The sequence below is a fragment of the Emydura macquarii genome, unplaced genomic scaffold, assembly GCF_026122565.2.
Source record: "Emydura macquarii macquarii isolate MOO-44397 ecotype Brisbane River unplaced genomic scaffold, CSIRO-AGI_Emac_v2 contig_3477, whole genome shotgun sequence".
Taxonomy (NCBI): domain Eukaryota; kingdom Metazoa; phylum Chordata; order Testudines; family Chelidae; genus Emydura; species Emydura macquarii.
The window spans coordinates 7,288,755-7,315,090 of NW_027133614.1; positions in this window are offsets into that span (position 1 = coordinate 7,288,755).

Below are 26,336 nucleotides of genomic sequence, written 5' to 3' on the forward strand. Positions count from 1 at the left end.
TTACAGAAAGCAATTTATAGAAAGTGCTGCAGACTGTCCATACTACAGTGTTTGTGCTGGTTTCTTGCGTCCACATTGGCCAGCCTTAATTCGAATTAGAAAGCAGTGCAATGTGGGAAGCTATCCCACAGTGCAACTAACCATAGAGGCTGTTGTGACGAGTGTTATCATTGCAGGATGCAGCGCTGCTTCCCCCACCCCCAAACAAACCGGAAAAGGATTTTCATGCTGTTTTTTTTACTCCCCCGGTCACCATTGCTGCAGGCACTTGGAGACAGCTGAACTATGCTCTCATTTTGACCATGACAAATACATTGCAGCTTATCCGGATTACATTAGAACTGTATGCTGTTTGCCTTTTATGCTCCCCCAGCACCCCCTGTATATTGCTTGCCTTTGATTTTGATTCTACAGGTGTCTGTAGAATGTAAGATAAATAACAACAGAGTCAGTTAGTGCATTAATACAGTGATACAAATGTTTCCATTTCACTGATGGAAAGCATGGTATAATGTATCCACATGTAGCACTGTGAATAAACTCTTAAGAAAGTATCAATTTCCATGATTGGCCACTGAAACAATGTAGCAAAGAATTTCCTCTCACTGCCGGCATTTAAAACCCATTCACCAACACGTGAGGAGCGGGGTGGTTGGTGAAATCTTTCAAAGGGACAATCTTAAAGGGACAAACTGCAAAGGGCTTGCTGGGCAATTAAAATGCATTCACCACGTAGGGAGGGGGGTGGGGAGTGAAATCTTTCAACCCCTTAAAGAGACAAACTGCAAAGGGCTTGTTGTGTGTGTGTGGGGGGGGGGGGGGGCGGGGGTGATCGCAGCTTGGATTTTAAACCCACTCACTGCAGGAAATGAAGATTTAAATCTTCCCGGGGCTGCTTTGGGGGCGGGTACTGAAATGGGGCATCATGGGATACAGTCTGGAGGCCAATTATTCAAATTAAGTCCCATTGCATCCACACTCACACTAATGTGAATTAACTGATGTGCTTCAGGCACTAATCCAATTGCAAAGGTGGTTTTATTAATTCGATTTAAAGGCTCCTTAATTCAAATTAACAATGTGCAAGTGTAGACGCGGGAGTAATTAATTCGAATTAAGGGACTTTAATTCGAATTAAGCCACCAGTGTAGACCAGGCCTAAGATGGGGTTATTACAGGGCAATTAGGAGCACCTGAGGCCAATCAAGGCCCAGCCAGGAGCCTGATTAAAAACTCCTGCTACAGACAGGCGGGGAGCGACCTGGAGGCACAGTAGGAGGAGTGATGTGTTGTGTTGTGTGAAGGAGCAGAGAAGAATCCTGAGAAAGCTACTGGGACCAGGAGAGGGAAGACTTGTGCAAGCAGAGTGCAGAGCTTCTCTCAGGCCTCAGTGCCTGGGAAGTAAGCCCTGCCCAGGCAGAGAGAGAGCAGGGAACAAGGAGCTGAAGGGGCAGAGGAAGAAGTAGCCCCAAGGAAAGTGCAGACTTGGACACTGTCAGCAGTGCATAGCTGCTATTTGTAGGGCTCCTGGGCTGGGACCCAGAGTAGAGGGTGGGCCTGGGTCCCTTCCCCCTCTTCTCCCTGTGGGACATTACTCCCTGTTGGACCCCACACTTGGAGACTGGGTAACTGGTGGCGCCCTGATCATTATAAGAGAAAGAGCGTGAGACCCACTGAAGCAGAGCCAGCAGTTTGCCACACAACATAAATGTTAAAAGAGGAGATAAAACAATGTGTCTGAGGCCTGGCCGACACTGCCAGCAGCGTCAACAGGAGATACTTAAACTACATACTGACACTTGCATATCTCCTGCCAGCTTACTAAGATTCCCTGACCTCAGCGTCTCCACTGCGCTGCATCAACAGGAAACTCCCGATGGTTGATGCAGTGTTACTCTCTTTGGGGGTGGATTTACTGCATTGGCCAGAGAGGGCTTCCAGGGTCGATTGTGTGGTTCTCCACTGCCTGCTCAATTGATCCCACTGCGTTGAACTGTGGAGCCCAACACAGCACCTTCAGTGTAGACATAGCCGTGTGCTATTTAATAAAGGGGAAACCACTGGGTTACTACAGCCCTCAGAATGTAAAGAATAAGGCCAAATTACACTATCACAGTCTTGGTGTGTGTGACTCATTGCTGAAAAGGATACATCTAGTTTAATAACCCAGTTGCTCCAAAATGTAACATTAGAGGATCTGATACACTTTAGATGTGCACATAGAATCTCCACAAGGAGAAGAGGAAATCTGAGTGCACAGTACAGATCACCCTTTGTGACTTTAGGTATTAGGACACCCTGCTGTATCTTAAGTGTCCATCATTATCAAAGACATCCTATCAAATGGAGTTAAACTTCTGTTCTTTCCTATTCTTGAGCTAAACTCAAAAGCTGACTGATGAGAGAACTAAATTTTCAGTCATGTTTTCAAGTCAAGATTAAGGTTACTCAAGACAAGGGGGAAAATACCCCAACACTTTCTTGGATTGACTGTTAATTGGATGCTAAATAAAATCCAGTAGAAGAACAGGAAGAAGCTAACAGGAAGTGACAATAAAGAAAATAAAATCCTATCTGTTAGTCCTATAGTACTGGAGAAGCCTGTCCTTCCCAATTAACTGTATCTTGAGACAGTTGCCCCTTCAAGACTCTTGGCCCTGGATCACTGACTGTGTCATCCCAGAATTATGCCAGCCCCCATGAGGAAACCTCTAGTTGCCTCACCAATGATATTCTGGATTGAGTGAGAGATATTCTTGAAATCAGGAAGATTTTACATTTCTTGTAAAGGTTGGCAAATTGCCTCCATGAATAAAATAGTTGTGGAGCCCAAGAGGCCCCTGGAGCTGACAATTGCGGAGGCAGTTTGCTACTGAATTGAACTCTGCTGTGTGTTATTAATTTACTATATAATTACATTATAAAAGCAAATTACACCACTATTTCATTGCCGTTATTGTTATTGGTTTATGAATTAATTACTTGCCTTTTCTTGTTACTGTTAATTATACAAATACAATTTGCTTACCAACAAATGTGCTAATGTCCCTGATTAACCCCTTCACTAATAGTCCGTGTTCCAAATTCTATGATGCAGCAGAAAGCAGTAGTGTTCCTCCATAGTGCCATTACTTCACTGGAATGCCAATGCTTTAGAGATGACTTATGTGGGGGGGCAGTGCTGCATTTTTTCCTAATACATAAGTTGCAGGTCCATGATGAAACAGAGAAATAATTAACATCTAGTTTGTGCAACCCTTAATCACCTTGGTGAACAATTATGCAAATAAACCCATGAAAGTTAGTTAGCCAGTCTCAGTGGGGCTACCTATGTGAACATGAGTGGATGCTGTTCAGCGTGAGTAAGAAGTAAGAGTATGACCAGGTAGTCATAAACATTTGGCCTCTTGTCACCATGTTTGCAAGTTCTAAACAAATCTTCAATTGCCATACAGCAACTCAACACATTTATCTTCCAGTAATCCATCGTGTGTGTGTGTGTAATATAATCCAATCATACAATCCACTTCCAATACTATGACTACTGCTATATTAATCAAATTCCATTATATCATCAATATCTCTGTACGTATAATGGACCAATGCAACACAGCATCCTGTAAACATGAAGGGAAAAAAACCCAAAATAAATTAATTCCTTTTAGTAAATCAAATTATAATTGTATACTTTGAAATGACACCTCAGAGTAGAGGGCTACAACTTTTCCAGCTGCACAGACTTAATGTTGAGAGGTGTTCTAGCTTCCATTTTAATCTCCTGTATTCACATGTTCATAATTTTCTTAAAACCAATACAATTTGAACAGAAACTTTCCAGGCTTAGTCCAGGGTCAAGGTAGAATTATTTTTTGAAAGTTTGATAAGTCTCTAGACATTCTGGAGATATGGATGAATGAGGGAAGGAGATGGGTGGAAAAAATGTTCAGCTTTAAACAAATTTGGCACAAAAATTGCTGGAACAAAGTTGGCCAGTGTCCAACTTGCACACTTATTGGAAGAGTCCCTTCACTATCTAGGGAGAATATACAGGCAACTGAAAAGCCATTTCTGAGCTTGCTTAGTAGATATATACCAAAATGTAAGCAAAGTTTAGTAAACACATCTATGTGAAATTCAAAGTGTTTTGCTTTATGGAATTTTACATGAAAACTTTCGCTCTTCTTTTTCATACAATTTTTAGAGCTAGATACACATTAGAAGTGTTCTGTGTAAAACCCTCCTCCTGTTTCTCTCTCTTTCTTTTTAATGCTTTGGAGATAAAAACAATTAAAAAAGAGTGAGATTCTCCAAAGTGTTCAGTGGTGCCCGCATTCAGGTCCCATTGGAGTCAGTTGGAGTTTTACAATTAACTTTAATATGAGAATTTAGGCCAACCTTGAGAACTTAGGATAATTCTACCTTAAATGTTTAAACTTAAATTTTAGGTTTTAGATTTTTGCTTATAATTTTCTATTACAGTCTTTGGAACAACATCTCTTGCCTTGCATCAGTTCTTCATTCTTTCTTGCATATTTTCTCCTGTGGACAGTTTGGCTCTTTCTTCCTCTTCTCTAATAGTGAGCATCTAAATAACATAAAAATTATATTCTGTAGTGGTCCTCTCCAGGATAGGTTTTTCTTGTAGTCTCATATAATTATGACATCTGCAAACATCAGTGATGTCTACTTTTGAAGTAGCCCAGATTTGTTCTGACATCTTAAATATTCAGTGGAATGGTGGTAATTCAGGTGAAGTGAATCAGGTTAAGTGGCAGCTAGACAAAAATCATGGAGCTTATTTTCTGGTTATGCAGGTTACATTTAAATTATATTGAGTTTTCACTTGTATCTGTAGGAAATTGGGTTTATATGACCTGTGGTTTTCTCATTTTTCACTCATCACCGTTCACACAGATTTTAGGTAGTGACAAGTATTGCACTACAACCTCAGTTTAATTAGATTTTTGAACAGCATAAAACATAAAAATTATAATAATCTCAACTCAGTAACATTTGCCATTATTTTACTCAGTAAGCTGCTTTTGTATTTAGGCAAAATTCTAATGCTGAGGTTCATTTTGAACACACATGTTTATTCCAAAGTTCCCAGAATTCATGCTTCTAAAAGAAAAAGCATTGGGTTTTCCTATATCTGTAAATAAATAACTGCTTTACATGTACTCGACTCTACTTTTTAGCAGGTATTTGAAACACTGCATCTGGTGTTCTGTAGTTTATTACAGCTAATAAAATATAGCACGTTTTCAAACCTATAGTCTAGGACATAGCCAGAATCAAAAATTTATTTTTTTGTTCCCCACTCTGAAAATTATTTCAGCGGTTCATGTCTGCTATTGCATGTTTATTGGAAAGAACAGATTAGGGAAGTGTTCCTACATATCCTCTGGGAAACTGCAGAATTGTCATTTCCAAGAACACTACCTCATGAAGGCCATACTGCCAGAATTATACCCTACCACTGAGCTAACCATATCGAATCTAATTTTCCATCCCGTCAAAGTTAGTAGGAATTTTTTCTTCTTCCAACCAGAGGGGAATTCCCACAACATGTACTGCTCAGTCACGGGGCCAGAATGTGCTCTCCAATACTCATGTATAACAGATGGTGATGTCAGTGGAAGTTGTGGATTAGTAATTGGGGACAAAATTTGGCATAGAGAATTGAGTCATAGAAATGATCTTTTATTTAGTAAATGAAAATGCTAAATTAACAGTCTTGGAAACTGTTTACCCATAGAAAGAGGTATAACATAGAATCACAGAATCATAGAGTTGGAAGGGACCTCAGGAGGTCATCCAGTCCAACTCCCTGCTGAAAGCAGGACTAACCAGGACTAACCTCAGCTAAATAATCCCAGCCAGGGCTGTGTCAAGCCACAGCTTAAAAACCTCCAAAGATGGAGATTCCATCACCTCCCTAAGTAACCCATTCCAGTGCTTCACCACCCTCCTAGTGAAAACTTTTTCCTAATGTCCAACCTAGACCTCCCCCACTGCAACTTGAGACCGTTGCTCCTTGTTCTGCCATCTGCCACCACTGAGAACAGCCTAGCTCCATCCTCCCTGGAACCCCTTTCAGGTAGTTAAAGGCTGCTATCAAATCCCCCCTCATTCTTCTCTTCTGCAGACTAAACAAGCCTTGTTCCCTCAGCCTCTCCTCATACGTCTTGTGCTCCAGCCCCCTAATCATTTTTATTGCCCTTCGCTGGACTCTCTCCAACTTCTCCACATCCTTTTTGTAGTGGGGGGCCCAAAACTGGACAAATACTCCAAATGTGGCCTCACCAATGCCGAATAGAGGGGAATAATCACTTCCCGCGATCTGCTGGCAATGCTCCTATTAAAGCAGCCCAATATGCTATTAGCCTTCATGGCAACCAGGGCACACTGCTGACTCATATCCAGCTTCTTATCCACTGTTACCCCCAGGTCCTTTTCTGCAGAATTGCTGCCTAGATCATCGGTCCCCAGTCTGTAACTGTGCATGGGATTCTTCCGTCCTAAGTGCAGGACTCTACACTTGTCCTTGTTGAACCTCATCGGATATCTTTTGGCCCAATCCTCCACTTTGTTTAGGTCCTTCTGTATCGTATCCCTACCTTCCAGGGTATCTAACACTCCCCCTAGCTTAGTGTCATCTGAAAACTTGCTGAGGGTGCAATCTACCCCATCCTCCAGATCATTAATGAAGATGTTGAACAAAAACGGCTCCAGGACCGACCCCTGGGGCACTCCACTTGTTTGTTCCTGTGCCCTCAATAAGATTTCTTTAAATACAGTCAGCTCTCTTGGATTCCTTTCCCTCTCATATTAGCCTCCCAGGGAATCCTGCCCATCAGCTCCCTGAGGGAGTCAAAGTCCGCTTTTCTGAAGTCCATGGTCCGTATCCTACTGTTCTCCTTTCTTCCTTTTGTCAGGTTCCTGAACTCTACCATCTCATGGTCACTGCTGCCTAGGTTGCCACCCACTTCTACTTCCCCTACCAAATCTTCCCTGAGCAGCAACACTTCACATTTCCATGAAAATTTCCTCCATGCTGCCTAGCCACTATACATCAGCCCTGGGATGTAGAGGACCACTTCTAGGAGTGATAGTAGCTATGCTGCTGTTACCCTATAACATCAAAGCAAGCTACAGCAATGGAAGGTTTTTTGTAGGAACACCAGCTCTCAGAGTGGTGGCAACAAGGTTGATGTAAGCAATCTCTACACCAGCGGTTACGTCAGCATAGTTATTGTACTCAGAGTTAATCCTTCACACTAGGAATTTTTCTTACCTATAGAGGGAGGAGTGCAGGATAGCCCAAGTTCAAAACACCTTCGGACTTTGGGGGTTCAGAATCAAGATCCCTGGTTTGTGACTCAGGCCCATCATTAATTACCTATATGTGTATGCGCCTAGCATGAAATCCCAAGCATAGCTCTTCTCAGGCTTCTGCTCCATAATCTTGGTGAATAGCCCCATATGCAAATCATATTGCACATGTATCAAAAACTTAAACAGAAGTGTTTTAACAGAGCCTTCTTATTGTCCTGATCATTGATTCAGTTTATAATTGGAAAATAGTAAATGGGTTGTAGTTATACACCCATCTTCTTGCTATAAGATGTGGATGCACAAACTCCAGCAAAAGGGAAAATAATGTTGATCAAAACTGCAGATGGATAAAAAAGGTTAATCTTTACAATTTGATAGGAAATTGTAAGGAAAAGTACAAATTTTATGCAGCTTGACTAGGGAGGGGGGAATTGAAAGTCATGGGAATTTAAGCAGTGGTAAAATTTGACACATCCGTAAAATTAGTTTAGAACCATAATAAAGACACAGTGCCATTTATAATTAATCTTATTTAGAAAGCAAATAATGCATTTACTTATTTCTATAAAGACCTGATGTGATGTGTGAAGGGGCTGCAGTAATGAATCTTGAAACATATTGCTACTTCATTGGGTAGTTTACTTACAAGAATAAGGCAAGACTTGAGAAGATTCAACACATTTTGCCCAGATTTTACATAGTGCTATGGATATGATAGTGATGAAGAGTTAAGTGGATTACACAGAGAAGATGACTTGCTGAGATAATTATGCTAATGAGGATATAGTCAAACTTTCAGCAATAAAATCCTCCCATTTTCTTTTTCTACAGTTCTATAGTCAAAAATTTACTCTAGGGTCAAATGAATTGGCAGATGTAGTCTCTACTTTAAAGGACATTTTTATATAAATCTGGGAGAAATTACTGCAATTCTTGTGTTTTAAGAGCGCAACAAAATGAATTTAACATTTAGATAACACATATATTTGGTACTTCATTATCATTCAACAATTGTTTCTCTTAAGGTAAGTGTCACAAGATTGATAACACAATAATATCGTGATACCCTTGCTCACTGTTACTTCTGGGGATAGCCATTCCATTTCATGATGGATCATATACCCCTCTGGTGGCAGAATTCCGTAAAAAAACCCTATAAACTGTGGATCATATGGCCGTACCTCACTGCAGCCATGCAAGGTTGAGGTACTGCATCAAGCAGGATGTGACCACAAGAACACAGGCTTACTTTTGCTGGATGGAGGAGACCTGTCTTCACTGACAGGGAAGGTCGGAAGCAGCCCAGGGAAGGCTGATGCGGAGTGACAGATTGAATGCCTCTCCTGCCTCTCTCCCTTTGGGTCCTGTGCTGGGACCCAGTGGGAGGAGAGGGCCTGGATCCCACTTTCCCCCAACCCCCTGAGAGATTGTGGAAGACTCAGGGGGCAGGGCGGGCCTGAATTGTGGATAGGCCACCAGGCCCCCAGACGAGTCATGTCAAATCTTGGAGAGGATGTTTGGTCCCAGCCTGACTGGTCCCCGAGGGAAGCCCGCTACACTCACGCTGAATAGTATCTTACACTACAAGTAATTCCACTGAAGAAAATAAGACTATTCATGGAGCTAGGGTATCAGAAACAAAACTGGATTAAGAGCATCACAATCTCATCCTGTGAGAATGTGAAATAAACATTATTGGGGAAGAAAAATTAAATAGGATTTTCTTTGTCAGGTTTATAGCAGGGATTATTATTATTAAATTCACATTTTATTCTCCATGATTGAAGTTAGAAGGATTTGCCCCTCTAATATATTTCTGATGTCCCCTGAGTTGCTTAGATGTCATTGGTCTGCTTTTCATGGCAGAGTAACTAAACCAGTATTTTAAACTTTTCTCTTTATCTTCTAAGCAGGGGGAGACCTTGCATGACAAGGAGACCTATATTACACAAAGTTTGGACCAGCAGTTCTCAAACTTCATTTCACCACAACCGCCTTCTGAAAAAAAATTGCTTCACAACCCCAGGAAGGGGGACCGAAACCTGAGCCCAAGTCCCTCCGCTTGGCAAGGGGGGCAAAGGCTGACCACTTCAGCCCCAGATGGGGGCTATAACCTGAGTCCCATTGCCCAGGGCTGAAGCCTTCAGGCTTTGGCTTCAGCTCTGGGCCCCAGCAAGTCTAACATCAGCCCTGACAACCCTATTGGGGGTCCCAACCCACAGTTTGAGACCTGCTGGTTTAGACTAAATTTTCAGATCAAACTACATCTGTTGGACCTTGATCCTTTCCCCACTGATGTCAATAGCAAACTACTCTAAAGGCATTTACATTTGTGCTTAAAGTTAAGAACAAGCCTAAGTACTTTTCTGAATGAAGATATTTTTTCCTGAAAATGGTTGTGTTACAGACCTGGCTGAGCTCCCCCTGGTGAATGTTCACCAGGATGCTGGTCCTGTACTCAAACCTTTGGATTCCATACAGTCTTAAGCTTGCTGGGATCGGGCAAAATCTAGGTTCTGGATCTGGGCCTCTAAGCACACACTCAGGGTCTAGGTCCCCTATCCAACACATACAGGTACGAGATATCTGCAGTCCAACTGCCTAGGCCCTGAAACTAGTGCTGGTTCACCCAAGCCTCCACAGTATCTACTGAATTCTCCCTCAGGGATCCACCAAAGCTGTGGACTCTCTGGTTTCCTGTTTCACCTGAAGGGCTCTTCATGACAGTTAAAACAAGTAACCCACTGGCTTTGCAAAACAATTTTTAAACCAATCACACTGTACTCATAGTGAAATATAAGAAATGTACAGATCTATAGAAATTAATAAAACCTCCAGGCAAATCCCTGCCTTTTTCTTCATCCATCCTAAACAATCCTTTGGATTTTAATCACTGTTGTTCCAGAGGGACCACTTTTCTTCCCCTCCTTCCTGGCCTCGTTTTCTGATTGTGGTCTCCTCCCCACCTTCCTGGAGAGTAGCATCTGAAAGTTTCAGTCCCCTTTGTCAGATGACTCCAGTAAGTGGCTTCCAAACAGGCAATTTGTTGTTTAGCTGGGAGAACTCTTCTGGGCTACAGCCAGCTCATTGTTCTAAGGTACTTCCATGTGAATGGAAGACCATTTGACTCTTAATTGCTCTCCATTTTAACCTTCTGCTAGTGAGCATACAAGGTCTCTGCTAACTCCTCCTGGATTCTCAGTTCAATAAGGAGGTTAAAAGGCAACAGTGAAGATACCATGCATCTTACAATCAAAACAGCATGCACAAACAAAATGGGATTTATAATTTGATGTAGACGTGCTAATCTGTCATAGGACCTACAGGAGCAGTCTGACCCAGATATAAAAGCACTATGGCTACAAGTTCCAGAGGGGAAAGAGCTCTTTACTCTCTTTTTTGGTGAAAAAGGAAAAGTTTTGCCACAGAGAACTTTATTTCCATAGGCTACTTGTCCACAATTCCTTTAATGACAATTGAGAACTCATTAAAATTGTATATTGAACTTGGATTTCAGCATGTAGTGGGCTTGCAAAGACATTTGGAGATGGGAAGATTTCTTACCTTGTGGCCAAGAGCATGTTGCCAGGATTCTGTTCAAGGGATCTAACTGTTCTTGGCTCCTCTGTGGGGATGTCTCAGTGAGAGAAAAAGAAAACTGAGAACATCAGAGAGAGATGACACAGAGGACAACAGCAGAGCTGAGGGTAACTTCTGTGAGGCTCCACTTACCCATAGTGAAGCAGGAAAGGTGATCCTGTGGGGTTGGAGAGTGGAGACAAGCCAGCAGAGTCACTTGGACTACTAATCCAAACTGAGTTTGCAGTATAACAGATGGGTGTAGTGGTACAGCCAAGGAACTGTTGCCTGATGTGTAAGGGAAGGGAGTTAGACCCAGACAGACTGCACAGAGTAAAAAGAATATACAGTGTGTTATACTACTTGAATTTCATTTGACCCATTATGTATATTACAAAATGTACTATTGGTATCATTTATTTTCTGAGATATTGGTAATTGCTATTTACAGGAACTGCATTGCGTAAAGGATGATTTATGGATCAAGAAACTTAGCAAAGAAACAAATGTATGAGTTCTTAGCTCTCATACAGCTGAACTTTTTAATATGACTTCATAGTTTTCACCAGCAAATAAAGATGACCCTAATCTTATGCGGTACATATTTCTATTTGATAATGTTTATGTGGTAACATAATGAATGGTTACTAATAAGAGTAATGGAATATTCCATCTGAATTAAGCTATCTTTAAACAGTAATCAATGGTGAAGTGATTTCCCGCTTCCCCCTCTCCCCTGCCCCCAATATCTGATGTAAATGCTGGCAATTTGCTTGCTATTGTTACATTATGTCTATTAAATCAAATTTTCCAGAGGACAGTAAACAAGTGAGCTGTGCCTCCACTGATCTTGCTTCTGGTAGGCAATGCACCACTAAGAAAATTACCATCAATGGCAATAAAAATGAGGTTTATGACCTTATGCTGTCTTTTGAACAAATAGAACTGACTACATGTAGAAGGTTTCTGCTACCTTTTTTTCAAACTGAAGACTAATCTAAAAACCAATTCATGCAATAGATTCTAAAGACTGTTTTCTATTCAAAATGACTTATTTGGGATGTATTTAGACATTCAATTACCTGAACAGCTGGCTACTTGATTCTGCATCTATATTAACTCTTTGAAGAGATCAATTATTCACTGAATTTCTCCTTTTTATGTTCTCTACATTTTTCTGTTCATATCTCCTTTTGGTTGCAGTTATTTTAAAAAGATATTTAATAGAAATACATCACCCAATGGATTACTAATGAACTATGTTGAATGCATGTATAGAGTATTCTTTATTTGTTATTGGGGAGAGTGATTGGTCCATTTCGGCTTGCAAACACTTAAGCATATGCTTAACTTTATGCACTGTGAGTAGTCCCATTGAAGTCAATGAAGCTACTCTCTGTGGGTAAAGTGAACACATCAATGTGTCTGCAAGATCAGGGGGACAGTGTTTTCTCTGTTCCCCAGTTTGGTGAAGGCTGCTTGTGTCAGGCCTTGCCTTGATCTATCAGTATCACTAAATTAGGGGAGTTGTAATATTATAAGCTAGGATCAGATTTAAAGCAATTTTTCTTGTCACAGTCACACAGAGTAATTCCACGGCTTGTGTGTAGAGCTGGGCAAAAAGTTTGCATGTAGCTGTTTTCAGTGAAATATGGAGATATAGTGATATCAAAACAGTCCACAAAGGTGACTGGTAACTGCTGATAGTGGGGTGGTGGGTACAATGGAAGCAATCCCCCCGACACACACACATGAGCCGCGACAGGCATGGTCAAACTCCTGGTGACTGCCAAGGAACCCTTGACCCTCTGGCCCCTGCTGCCTCCCTGGGTTCCCCTCTTCCATCCCAGCACCCCCATCCCCTGCTGCCTCCCCCCAATTCCCCAGACTCCTCAAGCTCCCTTCTTGGCACTCAAGACAGGCTCGTCCAGACACAGTTTCAAGCAGGTAATGTGGCTGCCAGTGAAGGGATGGGACTCAGCCAGCTTCCCTATGCCCCTGCTAGCAGGGAGCTGTGCTGCCAGCCTGATCTCGCTTCCCTACTCTGGGTGCCACCCAGTGGGGCTCTGCGGGAATGCTAGCTTCCAGAGCCTTTCCAAGCCCGACTCCCACTCTGGCATAAATCTGGGGGGAGGAGAGCATATGACCCTCATGCCCCCCTCAAGCATTGCCTATGCATGAAATCGTATCATTTTCATCAAATTGTTTTGGATGGGGGGAAAGAAACCTAAAAAAAAATGTTTTGTTCTGACATTTTTTTTCAATTAAACATTTAATTGTTTTGTTTCAAAAAGTTTTGTGTTTCAGAAACAGTAAAATAATACTTTAAATCAAAATGAAACATTTCATTTTGGGTGGAACAAAATATTTAATCTGACTTTACACTTCTTAATATTAACTGAAAATTTTGAAAAATTTCATTTTCAGATAGACCAAAAATATTTTTTTCTAAATTGCCAGTGTATCGAAAAATCCATTATTCACTCAGTGTGACATTCCCCAGGATACAATCTGGACTGCTAATCAGATGTTTCCCTGAATTTTTCTAATCTGGGGTGCCTTTTACACTGCTTTGCTGTGAGAGCAACCACTCTTGGCCTTGCTCACACGCATCCTCTAGCATGTAAATTACTCCCAGCATTGTTATATGAGTGATTCTAGCCAGCCACTCCTGAATTATATTGCAGTGACACCATCAACTTGCCAGTCCCAGACTTGCCCCAGAAATGTGCATCTTATACAGCCCAGTTCTTTCCATCTAGACAATTCAAGCTCATAGAAAGTCTGTTATTTCATTAATAGAAAATGATATGCACAAACCCTGTTATCTCCAATGGAGTTTCCTAAACACTTCAGCCCAAACACACTGGCTTAGATCAAACAAGTTTATTAACTACAGAAAGATAGATTTTAGGTGATTACAAGTAATGAGGCATGAAAGTAACAATTAGTTACAAAGAAATTAAAGGTAAAATGCAAATTAATACCTAACTTAACAAGCTAAGTGAATTTAAAGCAAAAGGATTTCTCTCACCACATGCTTACAGCAGTCTGGCCGGATTTCTTCAGTCAGGACCCTACCCCAGTTCAATAATGCTTCCTTTGTCCTTCAAACGTTGTTGCCATGAGTAGAGATGAAGGAGGGAGTTGTTTTGTGGCCTCTGTTCCTCATTTTTATATCTTTTCCTTCTCTTTGAGAATCACCTGCAGCCAGGTTTCAGGTGACAACCAGTCTGTTTACATGGGAACCTGCAACTGTTCCATTGCCAAGATATAAGTTTCTCGCTCACATCCTTCTTCCTGCCAAAGAATGGATACTTAACCAGGTGATAGTCCATTTATTTTGTTGACACCTGGCTGAGGTGTCAGTTTGCCTTTTGTCTCTGAGGAACTGGTTTGTGCCTGCTTTTTTAGACATGTCTCAGTAATGTTGCCACACATATTTTACCAGGTCAATAATGATCAGCAAATTATGAGTTTTCAAATGATACCTCAAGAGGTGAACTTTCTACAAAATATATCAGTTTTGTAAAAAGGATAAATATAAGCATACATACTCTCACATCCAGCTCTAATGGTTAAATAGCTGGTGATAAATATAGTGCCCCTGGTGCCTTGGGGTTGTTAAACAATGACCCAAAGGCAAAACAAAATTCATACAAAATTTACCAGAGACTTTCTTTTTTACTAATAATCCAGCAATCTGTCACTGATCATCTAATTGTGTCATGTGCATGTGGTCCTCATGAGAAGAGTGCATTCAAATCCCTCTAGTAACCTCCATGTTGGTATTTCCTGTCAGTGCATCTGAAAATCTTGCTAATATCCATGATCTTTAACAAGAACACAAATCAGTGTAAGAAAAAGTCATCTCTTGGTCAAAATTGTTCTTGAAATGGTGAAAAATTCCATCTGTTTTGGATTCTGATAAGGGAAAATGACTAATTCTAATAATTAAAATGCTAGTAAAAAGGTGAAAGAACTGTATGATCGGGTTGAAGATGCATCATCACCCTCTACTGAGCACATCTGACCTCTGATTGTTAAGGAGGTCTCACCTGCTTGATAGCTCCTCATCACACAAATACCAGCACTGATCAGAAATTCTTCTTTCCATCTGCTGTTCCACAGATGCACAGTTGAGTCCTGGACTTAGACCTAGTCACAATGTTTTGTGCTTTATTTTCACTTCCAAAATACTACAAAATCCTGGATCTGAATGGGAAGTTCACACACGTAGGGTGACCAGATAGCAAGTGTGAAAAATTGGGACAGGGTAAGGTGGGGGTAATAGGTGCCTACATAAGACACAGCCCCAAATATCAGGACTGTCCCTATAAAAATGGGACATCTGGTCGCCCTATACACATGCCCCAGTTGGATAAAACTGCAGAGACTGAACTACTAGTAAGAGAGACTGATAAGAGCACATTTCCCTCTCACTAGTACTCCACTGGCTCCATACCCAATCCTGGCTACCCTTCCAAGTCTCTGTTCTAATCTGTAAAACTCTCAGGTTATGACTAAAATGTATTTAAACACCCATGACTGGCCCATGTTAGCTGACTTGGGCTCATGGGGACTCAAGCTGCTGGGGTGTAAAATTGAGGTGTAGACATTCAGGTTTGGCCTGCAATCTGGTCTCCCCCCAGGTTCTTCCCCTTCCAGTCCAAGCCTGAATGCCTACGCCATGATTTTACAGCTTTGTGAGCCTGAGTCAGCTGACATTGGCTAGCCACAGGTGTTTAATTATAGTGGAGATATACCCTCAATGGACTAGGTTCTAGCTACCTGACAGGATGTTCCAAGGCTCTCCACAATAGTTATGCTTAACTAGGACTCTTTTGACAGATAGACTTTTAATCTTCATGGTGCTGTTTAAGCTCTTGTGCTAACGAATTCAGGATCTTCTATTCTGAAGCAGACATTCTTTGCAATCTGCAAGTAGTTAAAAATATCAGTTCCATCCATCCTTTGATCATAACAGGAATTTGGATGTGTAAATCTCCATCCACATATTACAAACATAGTCCATTGAATTATACAAGAAAGTGACCCAAGCAACAAAATTCAGATCTAGATTATGAATCCTCGCAAAGATTGGAAATATTTGGTTCTGAGGTTTTGTTTCCAGCCCATCTGATTATGTAATGTGAGCATGCAAAATAACAAGGCAGATCACATTCAACACATAACAAAGAAAACCATAGTAGGGATTGTTATCACAGAGGGAAAATTGTACTATTTGTAAGTCAATTATATACATTTCCATCATGTTCATTATCCTCAGAATAGTGGCTGCTATCTGTTCCATTCTTTAAATAAAAGCCCAGTGAGGTCAGGGCATTTTCGTTCTTGTGGAATTTAAACACCAGGAAATTTACTATGATAAAATTGTATTGTCATGTATTTTCAGATGTTCTATGAACATATATTGATACATTTGGATTTTTCCATTTTTAAAAGCTAATTTTTTCAAAAAATAGGGTAACGTTGATAATTAACAAAGAGTGGTTAATTAATATCAGAAGTGAAAGGCTAGACAAGATGGCTAGTTGATGTTAAAAAATTATATGCCTTGGATAAGTCTGAAGCTTGGTTGTAAAATCAATATCAAAGGATATACAGGATATAAAGGTGTTTTGATTTCTTTTGAGAAGGAAAGAGGAGTACAAGATAAGGGAATGCTTGCTGGAAAACAATTTAAGTCAAAGAGGCTGAAATTTCATAGTACATCCATTGAAACTTCATAATTAACATGCTGTGCTGCAGGTGAGGGTTCACCTTTTCAAATATTTTGGCTTTGCTGTCTATATTACACCATAGCCTATTATTTATCAATATCCACTTGGGGTCAAAGTAGCTCTCTGCTATAACCAGTGTGAATATGAAGTAACTCCATTGAACTTCAGTTACTGGTAACTGCCAAGTGAATTTCATTGTTTTGCCGCCTAACTCACATAAGAAGCAGCACCTACAAGAGCCAATTTCTATTCTTAAAACAGAAGATGACAGTTTATCATACCGGTGTCAATCAGGAAAAAGTATACATGCAAATTAAAATTAGGTTAATTCAAAAACACAAAATTAGGGTATCACAGCCCTGTCCTCTCAGCTTTGCCCAGCACTTATGGTTTCCTATTGGAGAGCCCCACAACAGCAGGCTTTGAGAGCCATGAAGTTCACTGTGCATATCTAAATTACCCAAGAATTGTTTAGATACTATGGTGATGAATGCCATGGAAAACCCGAAGAGAGGCAGGTGACCCATTTGGTATACAGAGTAGTGATTCTGAAAATGACAAAAAGAAAAATGTAAAATGTCTCTTGGGCTGAATGCCTTTTGTCACAGGGCAGTCATTAGGTTTTTGTTTATTTGTACAGATTTGTTAAGGATTATGGAATATTTTATTCTTGAGAAAATGAATCCTGTGAGGAGCCACAGTCCCTGCTTTGAAGATAGATTTCTGTTTTGTTTCCGAGCAGCAATAATGCATTCAATAAGCTCTCCTATCATCACTATTGTGTCAATCTGCATTGAAGAGCTCAGCTGCTGATGATACAGTGAAAATGTTGGTTTTGTGTTTCATGACATCTTGTAACTGGTCAACAAAATGATGTGCAGAATGCTTTATAGACTGTTTGATTGGACTTCCTGCAATCATTGCAGTGAATGATACCTTTGGAGATGCATGTAAAATCACACATTAAAACAGACAGCTAATACAATGAATCTGTTAATGCTGTATTTACATGTCTGTTTCATGAGCATCATTTCAGACTTTTACTGAACTTTTTGTCTTAGGCTGCATTAGGTTAACTCAAATCCTTCCTTCAATTCATAACATTTAACAATATACAATAAAGATAGTACTTACACAGCTCTTTTTATCTTCTGAGTGCTATACATTATTGAACTAATGTACCAGGGCTCTCTCATTGCAGGGCCTGAATCACCTAGAGGTGGAGACAGGAAGCATCATCTCTTAGACCACAAGTTCATTTTCCATTTCCCCAGCCTCCTTCAGACTGTACCCTCATGCAACCTAACTAACAGGGGAAAGGAAACCCATTCCCAGATTTTAGTTATGTATATGCACATGCGCATGAAAACACACACACACACCAAAACAAATAAACAAAACCCGTCTACAGGGGAGAGGGACACAGAGAGCGCATGCGTGTGCTCACATGCAGATACACACAAACCATTGTTTGCACGATTTAATCCTTTGCATCGTGGTAATAGTGTAGCACACAGACCTTCTTGTCTTCAGTGTCGTTGTGGGGTTTGTTAGGTATTCCTTTTACTGACTTGTGAAACTTAACTACTATATTCAGTAAATTCATCTCCAAAACAAACCAACAAAAACGAAAAAGCAACCCACCCTTCTTTTGGAAAACAGAAACAAGAACAATAAAAACAGTGTATATCCCTTTAACTGTTGGTTTGAAGAATCATTATTATCCCAGAAAGCACATTTGAATCCCGGAAATTGTGAGAGGGTAATGAAATCCACACAAGCCTAGAGATATATCAAGATTTAGCAGTGATGTCAATTACATACTGTGGCATTCATCCTTATTTAATCTATAAAATGACAGAATTATTGGTATTTTTAATCTGGAAACAATTTTACTAAAGGAGTTTGCCTATATACAAACTTTTGTCTTTAAGAATTGGCATTTCAGAACATCCATTTCTATCTGTACAGGGAAACACCTATGTCTGTCAAGATATTCCATAGGCTTTACATTAGTGATATAAATGTATATTCCCATGCAGTGTCTACCTACAACTTGAATATAGATATTTCTGGTTGAAACTGGTGGTGGTTTTTTGTTTTGTTTTTTCTGCTGGTTCATTTTTGCTTTTTTTCTTGTCGTCAGAATTTCATGAAACATATCTAGCACCCAGATTCTATTGCATATTGGGTTGTGAAAATTTATGTTGGTGCAAAACTTTTCCTTTTGGACAAAAGTGCTTTGGCAGCATTCTCCTGTGCCTCAATAACCATGGAATCATGTTTTCTCCACAAGACAATCCTTCTCTCCTTATTCTGCAACAGTTACTGTCCAACTATGCTGGGAGAAGGACGAGACACACTGGATGTGGTTTAATTAGGCTGCAAGCTTACTCCTAAATGTCTGTGGGTACCGGACAGATAAAAATTACATAATCATTTACATTTCCCTGGAGGCCCTTTATTCATCCGGATCTCCAGCCAACCCAGTGTTGGGACATCACTACCTTCCTGCCGCAAATGAGGGCTGAGACATGGAGTTGACTACTTGCCATACCAGTCAAAGGAGCCCCAACCTTCCCCCCCCCACACACACACTTTAAAATATACCTCCTTTTGAATCCTTTCCCAATCTGTTTTATCTGATCACCATATCCCTTCCCTATGTAATACCTGCACTGGACATCTGCCCCAAGCTTTCAAAAATTGTTGCAACATCATAGTCTAATCCCCCTTTCATTCTTTGTCTCCCACCCCCGTCTCCAAGCTACTGGGGGGAGGTGGGAGAAAAAAACAACCTTGCCTTGGCCAATCTGGCGCTGAGGGAAAAATTCCTTTCCAGCCCCCTGAGAAAGGAGTGACTAACCTAATGCCCAAAACAAAGCATGACAACCTAGTATTTCTCTACTTCCAAGAGTGGAAGGGTTGGTGCTGCTCAGCCTGTCCAGGTAAAAGATGGCTTTCACTGCCCAGACTTGGGTGTAAATAAACCTGCTGTTCCAGATACCTTGCGGGGAAGGTCAGCATCCCCACACTGACCTGGGATGGAGCTGCCTCTCTAGCCATTCTTAAAGGGGCAATATACCTTCTCTGCCAAGCCTGAGAAAGGTCCCCGTCACTTAATGTGTGGTGAGGGTATATCATCAGCATTAACATCAGCTTCTGTGGAGACAAAATTGCCCCATTCTCTGGCTGACTCTATAATGGCCTGCTTGTTTCAATCATGGTAAACAATTAGGCAAGTTTATCTGTGGTACCTCTCTCTTTCTGTCAGTAGAACTGATGATTGGGAAATGCCTAAAAGTGATGAAGCTGTGTGTTTTGTTCCCCACATCTTAATGAGCTAGGCAGTGGCCCATTGATATAATTCCTGTTCTGAAGATACCCCTTTTGTGTGATTACTGTTCCAGTTGTTTCTCTTAATTGTGTTCATTTGCTTTAACTGAAAACTTCGCTCGGGTCTGAACCTATCTTTAGGATGTGGTATGCAGGCAAGAGATGTATGGAATGGGAAACTGATGGCACTGTAGTAAACTCATGTCCTACTGAAGTTGCATGATTGTAGGACAAGGGCACGCACTCATGGAACAAATAATTTACAAGGCCATGTGTATGCGATGGACACTACAGCAACATAGTCACAGCACTGCCCCCCGCCCCTCCATGGAACCCCACCGCTGCCGTGAAACCGCGCCGCTGCCGAATTCTCCCCCGCCGCCAGGGCCACCATCAGGCCCTCGATAGAAAAAAGGTTCCCCACCCCTGGTGTATATGGTGGGATTTTCAAAGGAGCCCAAGATAGAGTACTAGGTGTCCAAATTCTGCTGAAATTCACTGGAAGATGGGCATCTAATTCCTTTTGGCTGCTTTGAAAATTGCAACCAGAATCTGTAAAATACCTACTCTTAGTTACACAATATCAAGAGCTTGCTCCTTTTTGAAGGTGTGCTCTAAAGTACCAATATAAGCAAGAAACAATGGTGCCGTTCATGAAATTAGATATAAAGCCACTTCTCATGTTTCCCCTGGGTAACAGGAAGATGGAATGAGTCCTCTTTATACATCATCTCCAACAAACTTAGATTTAACCATTAAAGTGGATGGAAAATACATATATTTTCATATTTGTATTAAATGTAATATGTTATGAGAAAGTTATGAAAGCTGTTACACAAGTTCATTCCAGCTGAGGATCTGGCCCAGTTCCCCAATTTCTTTTTAAACTAGCAGAACAAAGGAAACATGCAATATTTTAGTAAGATCATATTTTATCAAAATTTGAGATCTAACACTTGGTAGATAATGTGCATACTATGAAAGATTACAGATATGTATTCATCCGCTTATGTATTGATTGTACTTTTCTTGAGTTTTCACATCAATGACTTTCTGTAATTGGGATATTGAAAAGTATTTAGAAATGGCACAAAAATTTGTGATAATTTTCTTTTATTCTGTCATGGCTAAAGAAATCTTGACTGAGCAGTTCTGAATGAACTGGAAAACAACTCAATGAAACTCTTCTATGCTATAACAGTTGAAAGCTATACATGAGTGTATAGGCAAGCAGAAGATAAGCAAGGCAGATGGCCCTGGAATGTGATAGCAGGTTAGGTTACCCTTCTTAACCTGTTTGTGTTGGTCACTAGGAAATTAGTGACATTGATGCATCTTTAACTCATCTAGAGCCATGAACCTGCATCATATATTGTGAGCATTTAGGTTACTTTAATATGACCAGAGATCCATGTTCTGTCTTATACATAGAAATGGTGTGCTTCTAAGTTTTACCAACAAAACCAAACTCCTGGTTCTCTCACTATTTACAAACTGAAAATGAGAGAAAGCCAAATGAAAACCATCCTTAACCTATTGCAGAGAAGCTACATGATGTGTTCTCTGCATGTAAGCAGAATGCTCTTCTGTGAAGGTCACCAGCTGTGCCATGATTGTTATTTTGCCTAGAATTTGAACACACCTGTGGCCCTTATCTATACTTGCCTTGGATGCAAAAATGTACCCAGGAACATACAACAACTTTTCACTTCTACGCTAACTAATAAAATAAATAGTGGACATCTTAAAAACCTATTTAGCGTGATTGACAAGTCATTTTAACTAATTGTGGCATGCACATGAACAAAAATATTTTTATTATAACATACAAAATGTATCTCAGTACAGATATCCTCAAGTCCTCTACTATTGCTGAAGATATCTGGATTTCAATTCTTTCTCACAATCATCCTCAGACCCTGATATAAAATATTCCCATAAAATCAGAATGTTAAATTCCAAGGTGTAATATCTTGACACCAGTGAGGCTAGATATAAATACTATATACCATTAGAAAAAACCGACATTCCACTTTTCCCTTATTTTAAATCTCATGATGTTTAAGCCAATCTTATCCCTTTTGGGAATAATTATTTTGGGAATAATTATTTAATAATTTAATAATTATTTTTAAATGCTTAGGGTTGGCAATACTGCTGTAGCGTCATTGCATATGTTGTATTAAATCCATGTCAGAGTTTGCCACTGATCAATATAAAATAACTGATAGCGAAAGAGGATATGTGTGTTAGTTTAATTCTACAGTGGTTGTACATGGAGCTTGTCAGTTGCCTTAGATAGCAAAGTAAAATAAAGAGCCAGGTTATGATACCCTTACTATTGAGTGGTGTTTTATTCCACAGGTAGTCCTACAGAGTCTGATTTTAGTGGGACAACATGTAGGGGAGGTATTTTGTGGATAAGGAACCTACACTTGTATTTCTAGCATGCCCTTTACAAGGTATAGGGGAGGTATAGGGAATCCTGCAAATACCAAAGCAAAGTTTTAAATATGATATTTATATTATGTGTATGATATATAATATATCATATTTAAATATATATATAGTAGGCATAACTGGAAAGTTTGTGTGACCACTGTAAATATCAGTGTTAATTTGGCTGTATACCATTCAGTGGCACCAAAAGGGTTAAGACAGATATAAGAGAAAGTGTTTACGTTGCATTATTGTGAAGCAACCGAAAAAAATCAGTTAAAGAGAGAAGAGATACACTGCTATAATAATTGCAAAAGGCATGGCTGTTAGGTTGTCTTCAGAAATTAGAATAAGTAAAAGGCATGACAGGGGAAATGAATATGTATTGCTAGCGATTTTTGATCTACGTTTCAAATGGAAAATAAAAAGCTAGCCTCGTAGAGCAATGAATAGAACATTCAAAGGAGGTTCTTGAAAACAAAGTCACGTACATTGTGTCAAACTTCTTCACATGTTTCATTCAGAGGCCATAACCTCTTAATATGTGCTGCAGGAAATGAAAAAAAGTTTGGCGAGGGGGACACATTGACAATAAAGAAAACAGTAGTAAAAGATGTGGATTTATTCTAAGCATATACTACATTTTGTGCTACAGATGTTATTGAAATTAACCAAAGAAACATGCTCAAAACTTCCTATAATCAGTATCTCATTTTTCTGAATATAAATCTCAAAATATTCCTTGATTATCTACATTCTTTCTAACAGTTTTCTCTGAAATTGAAGTCAAAGATATGGAAGATTGAGGTAGTGATAAAAAAAGTGGAAAGAAACTGATATAAAGTAGGGGGTTCCTGAAAGTTGTTTGCTGATTTTCTATTGTACAAACAATAGTAATATCTCAGTATCATATCATTTGTGTGTTCAGCGGGGAATACAAGTAGTATACTTAACTTTAAATTGTATGATTTGAGAAGGATTATATATATTTTCAAAGAACTAATCAAGCCTGCAAACATATTTTATCTCATTTTTTGTCTGTCTTTTATGTTGTATAGGTAAAGTATCTGTTATCTAGCTTTGTCCCTTTCTCTTAAGTCTCTTTGGTCTGTTTTATAATTTTTAAGCAATAGGTATCCAGGTGAAAATAAAAGTTGTCTTGCAATCCTGAATGCTGTTTATAATCTGTGATGAGAGAAAATGAGAGCATTGATCCTCTCCAGATTGGATTCTTTTATCACTTTTGAATTCAACACCAACTGGGGACTCCAGGATAAGCACTTACAGAGTCATTGCTAATCTGTGTGTCACTGAAACAAACTATAATCAGAACTAAAGGCAAGGCTGATTTTTGCACATCAAAATGAAGAGATGAGTCCTACTGATTATCACATGAGTCTAGAAAAGATATATTTCCTAGCTAAATAAGAGAACTTTTTAACAAGGACAAGATGAATGAGAGATAGAAAGATTAGGTAGGGATGAGAGAAGATTAAACAGTGTAGCAGACGTATGCCAAAAGTTGGTAGTATATGAGACAAGACAGAATAGGGTATCCTACCATCTGTCTTCAGACTAAACTGCCATTGACTACCTTACTAATCAGAATACCTATGGTAATATAGAATGTACTTTGCTTAACAAAATATGCAGCATAAAGATAAGTTTATTTGCTCTGCTACACTGTCTATCTTTAAAGCTCCTCCAGGTTCTTGTGGTATCTTCAATTACCAATGGGCCAAAATAAAAACTTCATTTTCAAACTCCTTTAAAAGCTGAAAGTGCAAGGGAGTTGGGTTTGAATCTCTGGAGCTGAACCTACCATTATAAATCTGGTGGTTATATCAGGTATAAATTCAGATGGAGACCTACTCTTTGACTGTAGATTGAATGTCATGAGAATGGCTTTTGACCCCATTTTCTGGAAATCTCAAGTGCAAAGCAAATCACATGAAGCCTTCCACGTGTAAGATTACTGAAAATTCCTGGGATCATTTGGTCCCTGGTTTGGGGCCAAAATCTCTCAAGATTTCAGAGCTGTTAAATCCATATCCAGAATTTAGCTCTGATTTGGCAAGGCTGAATCCTAATTTAGCATAAGCATGATCTGTATCTGGATTCAAACACTTCCTCTGGCCCCAGCTCAACTTCCTATTCCTTCCTCCTGCCTGACAAATTCATATATTTGTCTTCCTCTTTGAAAACCAGAGAAGAAAAATAACTGCTTTTTGAGACCATTGATTGAATGTTTTCTTTTTCACAAACAATGGATATAAAACATAATGTCACATTTTCAAACTGATAGACCTCCTGAGGATCCTTACTCCCTTGAATACTCCACAGTTAAACCAGGTGTAAAACCATGAGATGCATTTGTGTGGATCAGCGGAGTGTCTGTATTGAACTCTGGGCTAACCCAGATCAGAGGCTTTTTGGGGGGTCATTTCAGCTGAATAATTTCCTTAGAAACATAAGGTGGGAAGGATTTACGGCCTGCCAGTGAGTGCCTTCCCCCTGAAATTGCTAGACATCTGTTATGAACATAGATGATCACAATGTGACCATTGTGATCTTACCGTGTTTTCCAGAGGGAAGAGTAGAAAATATAAAGTAGAAGGCTCCTTGCCATGGAACAATGGGAAACATGTCTTCTTGACTCCACATGGCAATAGATATTGAGATCTATTTAACCCTATATGCCTGTGAACCAAGACTTCAGATTAGCCATAAAAAACCTCTTTAGCTGTGAAATCATGGAATAAATGATAGTTACTTGAAAAGGAAACAGAGTAGGGATCTTTTAAAAAAAAATTACATTAAGCAAGAAAAATAATATATCCACTCATTCGTTTTATTAATTAGATATATACGTATAATGTATTCTTTAACTAATATTGCCATTTGCTATAGAATCATTTTCCTTATTTGTATTATTTCTTTGTTTCTAAGGCAAACTGTATTCAAACTGGTGAGACATTAACAATGTAATTGTGGTATAACCCCAGAGAAATGAAACGATCAGGAGGTTTTGATCAGGGCCCAAATTCAACAAAGCATGCAGCTAAGCACATCAGAGCATGTTTAAGTCTAAGAATGTGCATAAGTGCTTTGATGAATAGGGATGGATTTAAGCCTGGGTATAAATACTTTGTTGGATTGGGGGCCTTAAGATTCTGATCCTAAAAGGGAATGAATAAAGATCCTATAGGCAAAGGTGAGTGTTCAGTTACAGTATAACTGCCCAACCACTTCATTTCCAAATTATGCCGTCCGATACACTTGAGCAACAATGAAGGCTAATATGGTTGCCCAGGTTTAAGGGCATAATTTGGAGACAACGGGGTTGCACCAATATTACTAAAAGCAGCATTGGTTTGTTTGAAGGATCTTTGCCTGTTAGTGATGATGAATGAAGAGAAAAGATCCTTTCTTGATTGTCATGTGCTGGCTAAGCTGATTTTGCCATGTCAGCCAATAAAAAAAAAAAGCCTTTCTAATATATACTTGTAGGGGAAGAGTTGTTGGGTGGTTAGGGGACTACCTTGGGGAAATGCCAATTGAGTTCCCTGCTCTGCCACTGGCTTCCTGTGTGATCTCGAGCAAGTCACTTAATCTCTCTGTGCCCCATGTATAAAGTGGGGACAATTGTACTTTCTTACTAATAGGTATTATGAGAGAGACTGTGAGAGGCATAGATATTACAGTAATGGGGGCCATGTTTATACATAAGATAGATAGATACTGAGCAAGCAAATGTAATGTACTCAAACAATTCTCAATGCCATGTTACAATCACTTTTCAAAGTCCAATTGTATTTAAAAAAAACCAACAACAACAAAAAAACCTTGGTCCACCTGAGCCATACTATGGAAAAAGTGACTCGACTAGGCTCTCAGGGT